Genomic DNA, 12,437 nt, shown 5'->3' with positions numbered 1-12,437 from the left:
CCAAAGGTGGAAGTGATAAGTATGGAGTGTTGAACCCACAAGGAGCTAAAGGTAAGATCAATATTCTCTCAAGCCCTACCTGCCACTGATATGACTCTATGTACACCGAACGTTTGCTTCCAACTAGAAACGAGAAATAAAACTACGTTGTGGGTATGAAGTGGATAACTTTGTATGATATCGGAGAGCTAAAATATGAAAGTAGGTGTTGTTATCATAAAGTTAGAATATATTACTAAGTATTATAAATAGCAAGTGTGGAATAATGGTGGATCGATGTGCGGAATTGTCCTAGGCAATTGTTAACAAGACCGGTAATCATTATTGCAGTTTCATATGAGGGAGAGGCATAAGCTAACATACTTTCTCTACTTGGATCATATGCACTTATGATTGGAACTCTAGCAAGCATCTGCAACTACTAAAGATCATTAAGGTAAAACCCAACCATAGCATTAAAGCATCAACTCCTCTTTATCCCATACGCAACAACCCCCTTACTCGGGTTTGTGTTTCAGTCATTCAGCAACCCACTATAAGCGAATCATAAACGTATTGCAACACCCTACAGCGTAATCCCTCACGCTTGCGCGACACGGAGGGCACAATAGGACAGCACCAAAGTAAAACATACAACTCATACCAATCTAGATCATCAATCAACCCAAAGACAAAGAATATCTACTCAAAACATCATAGGATGGCAACACACCATTCGATCATAATATGTGGCGTAAAGCACCATGTTCAAGTAGGGATTTGTCAAGACCCCGATTCTAAGTCACGCCGATCTAGCCTGTAACACCTCATATCACTTTGTGGCCTCATGCACGGTATCCCCATGGGTGTCGCCTTACCATGGCCCGGGACCATTTGCGCCTTTTGGCTCACGTATATGATAGTGTCGCTAGCATCCATATGACAGAGAACCCGGGCTGACATGGCTAGTCATGAACCCAAAGTGGCACTAACTTACAAGGACATGCATACATGACCCATCATCAAACGTCTCGATCAACAACGAGTGAATCCCAAGTCGTAGAAAGCTACAAGGACTTAAAGGATCACCGCGTGACATTTCCCTGAAGGGACAGACACAGGAACGAAGAAGGACACATGCCGGCCAACCTAAGTGTTCCAGAGCAGTAGTAACTGGGGTAGCAGGACTCCTATAAACCGGGCTGTAGCAGACTACCATGGCCTCAGTGGAAGCACTAGGAGACATTTCCCGGTAAGAGAGGCTACCAAGGAAAGTATAAACAACTAGATAGTCAGATCCCACACATACCAAGCATTTCAATAACATACACACAATATGCTCGATATGTTCAAATACAACATGGCATCACAACAAAAATCTACGACTCAAAGTATTTATTCATTAGACTCCGAGGAGCCAGATATTACAAACATGGGTCCGAAGACCTAGCATTCAAGTCATACAAGCAACAAGCACATGTGGAAGCTTAACTTGTCTGAGTACAGACAACTACAAATGAAAAAGGCTGAAAAGCCTGGCTATCTACAAGACCCTCCCAAGGGTACAAGATCGTAGCTGAGGTATCAAACTAAACATCGAAGTCCACGCGGAACTACTAGTGAGACTGAAGTCTCACTACAAAAACATAAATTAAGCATACGTGAGTACAAATGTACCCAGCAAGACTTACATCAGAACTAGCTACATATGCATTAGTATCAACAAAGGGGTGGTGGAGTTTAACTGCAGTAAGCCAGCTTTGACTCGGTGGCTATCCTAAACTACGACTGCAAGTAACTCTTTGAGGTGGCGCACATGAGTCCACATATTCACCAAATTAATACACCACTGTGGATTCGCTCCCGTCTCCCTACGAGAACGCCATCCATAGCACTCACGCTTATCTTGCGCATTTTAGAGTATCCACTTTCACTTGTCTATGAACTGTACAGGCAACCCAGAAGTCCTTTACCGTGGACACGGCTATTCGAATACATCATTTATAACCCTGCAGGGGTGTACTTCTTCACACATGCTCTCGCCACTTACCACCATGTACACGTCGTGTATCTCGGCAACCTTCAAGCGAAAGCCTGGAAAGGGAGTCGGCCACGACCTGACTAACCACACAAGTCTCTAGTCCAGGTTTATCGCCTATTCGGGTTCCATCCGCGAGGAGATCCGGCCGAGGTTTTGCTCACAACCCCAAACAATGTGTGCAGGGTTCCCGGGACACCAAATGGGCGCCTGGTACATGGTGCCATGGTGTATCTACCGCATCATAGCCCACCCCTAGGGTCAGCGCTACGCACAGCCTCCAACACATATCCTACAAACACCAGAAACTAGTTGCAACTCCTGGACAGAGGGCAAGGGCAATTAATAAGTCGAGAGGGTCCATTGGTTCCGGGCCCAATGCATGGTAGTAGTTATTCATGGATCACAAACACGGAACTCAGTTCCTGAGGACGGTTTCAATGAGACAACCCACCATGTACTCCTACATGGCCTCTCACCGCTACCTTTACCAAATCATGTTCACACACTTAGCTCACACACGGTAGGACATGTTCACCACATTCAAATTCATCCACGATGAATCAGACCTGACTCAACTCTAAGCAGTAGCAGGCATGACAGCAAGCATGAATGAGTAGGCACATCAGGGCTCAAACAACTCCTACTCATGCTAGTGGGTTTCATCTATTTACTGTGGCAATGACAAGTCATGCAGAGGAAATGGGTTCAACTACCGCAGCATGTAACAGTTGAATCTTTGTTGTCCTAATGCAGTAAAAGAGAGCAGGAATGAGATAGTGGGATTGTATCGGAATGAACAAGGGGGTTTTGCTTGCCTGGCACTTCTGAAGATAGTATAGTTCTTCATCGGTGTCATCGATCTCATCGTCGGAACACGTCTATCGAGAGGGGACAACCACTGGCAACAAAGAAGGAACACAATCAATGCAATGCACAAAATGGTGCATGATCATGACATGGTAAAATGAGTGTGTTGTGCTAATGCAACTACAACCAGACGGGTTTGAGCCATTTTGAACCAAAAGTTCAAGTTCAAACTCATTTGTGATCTTAAATAGTGCCTTATCATGTTTTGCACTAAACAGCAAGTTAACTTGTTTAAACATGCATGAAGCTAGTACAGATGGATACATTGGATTTTTTTGATCATTTTTCATATATAACTTATTTCATTCTGAGCTACGGTTGAATTCCTATGAATTTTAGAAGTTTAAATCATTTTCTGGAATTTCCTGGTTATTCTAATTTAAACTAAAGCCAGAAATGACTTATTGCGTCAGCATGACGTCGGTGTGATGTTAGCAAGTCAATAAGTGCGGTCCAGGTCAAACCTGACCTGTGGGTCCCGAGGTTAGTGTAATAGCGTTAGCAGCAGAGGCTGACTAGTGGGGCCAGGTCAATGCTGAGGTGGCAAGGTCAAACTGATCGGTGGGGCCATAGGCATTAGCTCAACTTAAACAGGGAATAACCTTGTGGTTAATTAAGGGGTCGGGCCCGTCTGTCAGTGAGCTAGGGGGTTGGTTAGTGATGTCATTAGCCACTAACGATGGTGCCACATCGGCACGGCTGGGGTTGGCCGCCGGCGACCATCCAGTGCGGCGGTGACTCGCCGGAGTGGCGCTAGGGGCAGCGGCTGGTTGAGCTGAGGGCACCAGGAGGGAGCCCGTGCTCGACTGCGTCCAACCGAAGAAGCTAGAGGGCGCGAGGTGGCCAGAAACTCGCTGAAGACGAGCTATGGCGGTGAAGAAAACGACGCTACAGCGAACGGCAGGAGCAGTGGGTGGGGGTTTTGGGCTTCTGGCATTGTGCTGAGCACGGTGGTATGCTCAGGCGCGACGTGCGTGAGCTCTAGCCACGGCGGCGACACGGCCGGTGGCGAGCAAGCTTTCGGCCTTGACGGAACTAGCGCTAGAGGACGTGCGGGGCAACAGGAAAAGAGGCGAGCGGCAGAGGAGCTCACAGCAGACTCGCTGAGCAGGCCAGTGGGCTCGGGGAGGCGCTGAAGACGACGAATCGAAGTCGGCAGTCGGCGGCGTATAAGGTTGAAGACGATGGTGATGATGATGCTACGGCGCACCCCGGCTCGCTTGGCTTGGTGGAGATGACGACGACGTCATCGCGGAGCTCATGGGAACATCAGAGGGGCGAGGCAGAGACGATGGCCGCGACAACGACGAGCGGCGGCGACGACCGCGCTCGGGTGAGCTCGGGGAAGGTCTAGAGAGCGAGGAAGAGAGAAGAGAGTGAGGGAGAGGAGCGAGGGGTCACGGGGCGTCCCCGTGGCGTCGCTAGAAGGGCCGGGGAGGAAGCAGGAGGTGGCCAGGGGCGAGCGCGAGCACGACCGCGAGCTGCTCCTACTGGCAGGAGGAAGACGACAGAGGAGGCCAGTGGGCTGGGCCGCACAGTGTTGGGCCGGCTGGGGGTGCCAGGTAAGCCAGGTAAGTTTCTTTCTCTCCTTTATTTTCTGTTATCTATTATTTGCAGTTTGTTTTGATTTGATTCAAAAACCAGATCATTTCATAAACATCTGAAAATTATTATGTGGCTTCTTTAAAAAGTATTCAAAGCCACTCACAAACTTTCAGAATTATTGGAGTTATATTTAATATATATAAAATATAAATCCAATGCAAATAATTATTGAATTAACTCAAATGTCCAAAATAAACATTTCTGAAACTTCAAAAATATTGGTTTAAATTTTACCTCTTGCCAATATTTTTATAGCTTAATAGGAACATTTTCTTGGGTTTATTTGAAGCAATTTTTAATGGTGATCATTTTTAAAAATGATTTCTGAGGCCTTCCACTTTCCCCAATTCAACTTTCATGAATTTAAACATGATGCAAGATGATTGATGCAAGGACAAGCAGAGACTAGCTAGGGATGTGACAGGATTAGAGCGGGGTGCGGGAGAGTGGACCGCGTAAAAGAGATGAGGATGGTGATGTTGATGAAGACGATGACCGCGGTGATGATTCCCCTCCCGATGGCACTCCGGTGCCACCGAGAGAGAGGAGGAGAGGTTCTCGCCCTTGTGCTTCCTCCTCCATGGCCTCCCCCTGGATGGGGAGAGGTTCCTCCTCTGGTCCATAGCCTTCATGGTGATGATGGCCCCTCCGGGATCCTCCTCCATGCCCTCCAGTGATGATGGCCCCCTCCGACAGGGTGCCGGAGAGGGCCTAGATTGGTTTTTGGTGGCTACAGAGGCTTCTGGTGGCGGAACTCCTGATCTAGGCTAATTTTCTGAGGTTTCTGTATTTATATGAATTTTTGGCGTCGGTCTCACGTCAAGGAGGTGCCCGAGGCGTCCACGAGGCAGGCCCACGCGCCTGGGGGGGAGGGCGCCCCCCACCCTCGTGGACGTCCCGGGACTCTCCTGGCCCAACTCTTTTACTCCGGAGTCTTCTTTTGGTCCATAAAAATGGTCAAAAATTGGCACGTCAATTGGACTCCGTTTGATATTCCTTTTCTGTAAAACTCAAAAACAAGGAAAAAACAGAAACTGGCACTGGGCACTAGGTTAATAGGTTAGTCCCAAAAAATCATATATAATAGCATATAAATGCATATAAAACATCCAAGGTTGATAATATAATAGCATGACTACTTCATAAATTATAGATACATTGGAGACGTATCAGCATCCCCAACCTTAATTCCTGCTCGTCCTCGAGTAGGTAAATGATAAAAGAAATAATTTATGAAGTGTGAATGCTAGCAAGTGCATAAGTTTCATCAATGATAGTTTCAATCACTTTTTCTAGCATCCTTATATATCATAACAGTAGCTCATTTTCATAAAACTTTTCATGATCAAGTAACAAGCTATTCACATGTTAAATTATAGATCATAAACTCTCTTGAAACTAACAAACTATATTCTCAGTCATCAAACAATTGCAATTCATCTTATTTTCAGGAAGGGTCTATGTCAGAGCTTTGATTTTGCAAACTCCACATACTTCAACTATCATTTAGTCTTTCACAATTGCTAACACTCACGTGATATTTATGGGTTCAAAGTTTTAATCGGATAGAGAGAGAGAGATAGGGGCTTATAGATTCGCCTCCCAACTTTTACCTCAAGGGTAATGTCAACAATAATAGTTCATGATAAGTTACATCCAATTGGATATATATATCAGGATCTTTCCAACACAATGTGCTTGCTAAAGGATGAAATGTAAAAAGGAAAGGTGAAGATCACCATGACTCTTGCATAAGGTAGAAGATAAAAGTAAAAGATAGGCCCTTCGCAGAGGGAAGTAGAGGTTGTCATGCGCTTTTATAGTTGGATGCACAAAATCTTAATGCAAAAGAACATCACTTTATATTGCCACTTGTGATATGGACTTTTATTATGCAGTCTGTTGCTTTTATTTCTTCCGCATCACAAGGTCGTATAAAGCTTATTTTCTCCACATTAATAGATCATACATATTTAGAGGGAAATTTTTATTGCATGCACCGATGACAACTTACTTGAAGGATCTTACTCAATCCATAGGTAGGTATGGTGGACTCTCATGGCAAAACTGGTTTAAGGAATGTTTGGAAGCACAAGTAGTATCTCTACTTGGTGCAAAGAATTTGGCTAGCATGAGGGATAAAAGCAATCTCTACATGTTGGATGATCCAAGACAATATACGTTGTCTTCCTTTCTTATTTCGGATATAAGAAAACATTATGTTGTCTTCCTTGTCCGACATCAACCTTTTAGCATGTCATATTTTAATGAGTTCTCGCAAATACAAAAGATGTCCAAGATAGTATATTTATATGTGAAATCTCTCTTCCTTCGATATTCTTTCATGAATTGTTCAAGTGACCAATTCTACGTTTGCTAACTTTCAATAAGTTTACTACCTATACTTATTCTATGTGAAGTCATTACTCCCCATGGTATAAGCATATGAAACATATATAAATTCAGATTTATGATATTCAATTATTCAACCATTTACTCATAGGATATACGTGAAGCATGTGAGTAAATGACAAACTACTCCAAAAGATAATAGTGAAGGACACTAAGTAGTCAAATAATTAACTAGCCATGGGAGGATTCTTTTTCATTTAATAATTCAGATCCAATGATTTTATTCAAATAGCAAGTAAAATTGAAAATACGCTCCAAGCAAAACACATATCATTTGACGAATAAAAATATAGCTCCGAGTAAGGTATACCGATAGTTTTGAGACGAAAGAGGGGATGCCTTCTGGGGCATCCCCAAGCTTAGGCGCTTGAGTCTTCCTTGAATATTACCTTGGGGTCCCTCAAGCATCCCCAAGCTTAGGGTATTTCCACTCCTTATTCTCCTCATATCAATATCTCACCCAAAGCTTGAAAACTTCAATCACACAAAACTTAACGGAACTTTGTGAGATAGGTTAGTATGATAAAGAGTAAACCATTCACTTTGGTACTGTCAAAGACAAGGTTAATAATTTTTCTCACACAATGCCTACTGTACCATATCATTTCTACAATTTATATTGAGAAATATAAGTCATAGAAACTAGAAAACAAGCAAACTATGCAATGAAAACAGAATCTGCCAGAAACAGAACAGTCTGTAATGATTTGAACACTAACCATACTTATGCTAATCAAACAATTATGAAATAAATTGGTGGACGTGAGGAATTTGTCTATTAATCTTCTGAAAAAAGAATCAACCTAATCTCACTCTCCAATAAAAAATGGCAGCAAATCTCGTGAGAGCAAAGTTTCTGTTTTTTACAGTAAGATCACATTAACTTTCACCCAAGTCTTCCCAAAGGTCTTACTTGGCACTTTATTGAAACAAAAGCTATAATACATGATTAATACATTATATTAATCTTGAGAACACACAAAAAAATTAAGGGTAAATATTGGGTTGTCTCCCAGCAAGCGCTTTTCTTTAATGCCTTTTAGCTAGGCATGATGATTTCAATGATGCTCACATAAAAGATAAGAATTGAAACATAAAGAGAGCATCATGAAGAATATGACTAGCAAATTTAAACTTAACCCACTTCCTATAACTAGGGATTTTGTGAGTACATAATTTACAGGAGCAAGAATCAACTAGCATAGGAAGGCAAAACAAGTATAACTTCAAAACTTTAAGCATATAGAGAGGAAACTTGATATTATTGCAACTCCTACAAGCATATATTCCTCCCTCATAATAATTTTCAGTAGCATCATGAATGAATTCAACAATATAACCATCACATAAAGCATTCTTTTCAAGATCTACAAGCATAGAAATTTTTCTACTCCCCACATAAGCAAAATTCTTCTCATTCGGAATAGCGGGATCACTAGTTCCTAAAGTTGACACTCTTCCAAACCCGCTTTAGATGATAGTATTATTCATACTCCAAAAGATATAAGTTTAGTACATGGAGCATTCTACAAGTAATATAAACTAACCAATGTCCAAGCTCAAAATGTATAAGTGAAGCACGCGAAGCATTCTATAAAACCATAATCAAAAGATTTAAGTGAAGCACAAAGAGCAATTCTAAGATCATACTTTAAAAGATATAAGTGAAGCACATGAAGAATTCTATAAATCAATGAAGGGCTATCTCATACTAGCATGGTTCATAAAGTAAGAACAAAAAACAAAGGACACAAATCATGTGAACGAAACAAAAACCAAGGTATACCGATAATTGTTGAAGAAGAAAGATGGGATGCCAACCGGGGCATCACCAAGATTATATGCTTGAGTATCCTTAGATTATTTACTTGGGGTGCCTTGGTCATCCCCAAGCTTGAGCTCTTGCCTCTCTTTATTCTTCTCACATCGGTAACTCCTCGTTCTTCGAACACTTCATCCACAAAAAACTTTAACAAAAACTTTGTGATATCCGTTAGTATAATAAAGCAAATCACTACCTTTAGGTACTGTTGCAAACTCATTACAATTTCATATTAGAACTATATCTACTCTATTCCAACTTCACCATGGTTCATACCCCCCCGATACTACCCATAGATTCATCAAAATAAGCAACAACACACGAAAAACAGAATCTGTCTAAAACATGACAGTCTGTAGTAACCTGAAGGTTTAGTAAACTTCTGTAACTCCAAAAATTATGAAATAAATTTGAAAATTTGAAAAGTTTGTACAGGAGTAATGTGCAAAAAGTTTCAGACCCATTTGACTTTCCTGGTAAGAAATGTAAAATCACGCGCTACTGCCAAAGTTTCTGTTTTTGTTTTGCACATAGTAAACAAGCAATCTAATCATCCTAAAACCAAAGCTTGGCACATTATTTTTATAATACAATGGATATATAAGGGGATAATTATTTACAGAGAAACTTCCATGAAAAATTATACATTGTTTCCATGAGCACGAACACGAGTGCTCAAGGTCGACCCTCACTTCTTCAATGCATAACTTTCCAATCACTTCTCTTTTTGAAAAACTTTTTAGGCATGAGAGGCAAGTAATTTTTTTTGTATTTTAATTGTTTTTAATTTTTTTTTATGTTTCACCCACAACGAAACAGAAACAAAAAGGAAAAACAAAATCTACTTAGTGAAGAAAGCAAACAAGCACACACGAGAATATAAACCTCACGCTATTGCTCCCCGGCAACAGCGCCAGAAAAGAGCTTGATAATCGCCAAGTGCAAGGAATCATCATAGCAATTTCCAAAGGTGGAAGTGATAAGTATGGAGTGTCGAACCCACAAGGAGCTAAAGGTAAGATCAATATTCTCTCAAGCCCTATCTGCCACTGATATGACTCTACGTACACCGAACATTTGCTTCCAACTAGAAACGAGAAATAAAACTACGTTGTGGGTATGAAGTGGATAACTTTGTATGACATCGGAGATCAAAAATATGAAAGTAGGTGCTGTTATCATAAAGTTGGAATATATTACTAAGTATTATAAATAGCGAGTGTGGAATAATGGTGGATCGGTGTGCGGAATTGTCCTAGGCAATTGTTAACAAGACCGTTAATCATTATTGTAGTTTCATATGAGGGAGAGGCATAAGCTAACATACTTTATCTACTTGGATCATATGCACTTATGATTGGAACTCTAACAAGCATCCACAACTACTAAAGATCATTAAGGTAAAACCCAATCATAGCATTAAAGCATCAAGTCCTCTTTATCCCATACGCAACAACCCCCTTACTCGGGTTTGTGTTTCAGTCACTCGCGCAACCCACTATAAGCGAATCATAAACGTATTGCAACACCCTACAGTGGGAATCCCTTACGCTTTCATGACATGGAGGGCACCATAGGACAACACCAAAGTAAAACATACAACTCATACCAATCTAGATCATCAATCAACCCAAAGACAAAGGATATCTACTCAAAAATCATAGGATGGCAACACATCATTGGATCATAATATGTAGCATAATGCACCATGTTCAAGTAGGGATTACAGCGGGGAGCGGGAGTGTCGACCGCGTAAAAGAGATGAGTATGGTGATGATGATGGTGATGTTGATGAAGACGATCACCGCGGTGATGATTCCCCTCCCGATGGGACTCCCGTGCCACCGAGACAGAGGAGGAGAGGTTCTCCCCCTTGTGCTTCCTCCTCCATCCTCTGGTCCTTGGCCTTCATGGTGATGATGGCCCCTCCGGGATCCTCCTCCATGCCCTTCGGTGATGATGGCCCCACCGGCAGGGTGCCGGAGAGAGCCTAGATTGGTTTTCGGTGGCTACGGAGGATTCTGGCGGCGGAACTCCCGTTCTAGGTTAATTTTCTGAGGTTTCTGTATTTATAGGAATTTTTGGCGTCGATCTCACGTCAAGGAGGTGCCCGAGGCGTCCACGAGGAAGGCCCACGCGTCTGGGGGGGCACCCTCGTGGATGCCCCGTGACTCTCCTGGCCCAACTCTTTTACTCCGGGGTCTTCTATTGGTCGATAAAAAATCATCAAAAATCGGCACGTCAATTGGACTTCGTTTGTTATTCCTTTTCTGTAAAACTCAAAAACAAGGAAAAAACAGAAAATGGCACTGGGCACTAGGTTAATAGGTTAGTCCCAAAAAATCATATAAAATAGCATATAAATGCATATAAAACATCCAAGGTTGATAATATAATAGCATGAATACTTCATAAATTATAGATACGCTGGAGAAGTATCAGTGTTCGACTTGCGGGAGTGCGGTGAGTGCAACGGTGAGCTCGGACGCAAGCTGTGGTGGCGGCAGCCACGGCGGTGACTTGGCCGGTGGAGACGAGCTCGCGGCTCCGGTGGAATCAGTGGCTACAGGAAAGGAACGAGCTCGGGAAGGAGGGGGAAAGACGCAGCAGCTCACAGCGAGTTGAACAGAGGCCTCGGCGTGCTCGGGGAGGGGCTGGTGACGACGGGAGGTCGTCGGCAATCTCGGTAGCCCGAGGAGGAAGAAGACATCGGGGACGGCGCTCCAAGGCTCTTCCCGTCGCGTGGCTCGGTGTAGACGGCGTAGAGGTCGAGGGCGGAGCTTCTGAGGATGGTGGTTTGTCAGGGGGCAACGGTGGGCGTGTGTGCGGCTGCGGTGGCCGGCGGGGCTCTCTGTTCGGGCTAAGAACAAGGAGGGAGAGAGGAAAATGGCCAGGGGAGAAGGGGGATCAGCACGGGCCTTGTCCATGTCTCCTAGGCGCGGGGTTGGGAGGAAGGAGGCGTCGACACGGCGAAGCAGGAGGTGGCCGCTCGGGCACGTGCGCTCGCTGTCCTGCCTCTGCCTACTGGCAGAGGTACGACTGGTAGCGTCCAGCTGGGTTGGGCCGGCCAGGTAAGTTGGGCCAGGTGAGTTCTTTCTGTTCTATTTTATTTTTTGTTTGTTTTCTCTTTACCTATTTGGCCACTATTTTAAATTCAAACACGATTCAAAACCAGTGCCAACTTCTCAGAAATATGTTTATGTTGCTAGATGGATTTTTCCAAAGCACATAAAACATTTCAGTGGCTTTTGAAGTTATATTCTAATTATATGAATATAAATTCAAATTCAAATAGGATAACGATTTAAATTCAAAGTTCCAAAATATTCCTTAAAAATGTTCATTATTTTTGGTTTGGTGCAAAAGCCTTTCCTAAAATATCAAACAATTAATAAGAACATTTTGGAAAAAAATTAATGCATTTTTCCAGGGTTCTTTGCCCTACTTTTAATTAAAATTTTGAGGCTTCCAAATTTCCTCAATTCAAGTTTCTTGAATCTAGACATGATGCATGATGCACTCTGATGCAACTATTTACAAGCAAATTCTAGGGCTGTGACATTCCACGTTTATCACAGATGTTTCGCTTTTGCAAACCATGTTCAATGTAATCCCTAATTTAAAAATCACATGTTTTGAATTTGAAAGTAGGCAATCACTTATTTCATATCCAACCATGTTTATGACAAATATAGGTTCAACCATGGATGC

The sequence above is a fragment of the Triticum aestivum genome, chromosome 2A (genome assembly GCF_018294505.1).
Source record: "Triticum aestivum cultivar Chinese Spring chromosome 2A, IWGSC CS RefSeq v2.1, whole genome shotgun sequence".
NCBI classification, from domain to species: domain Eukaryota; kingdom Viridiplantae; phylum Streptophyta; class Magnoliopsida; order Poales; family Poaceae; genus Triticum; species Triticum aestivum.
This window is presented reverse-complemented; position numbering follows the sequence as displayed.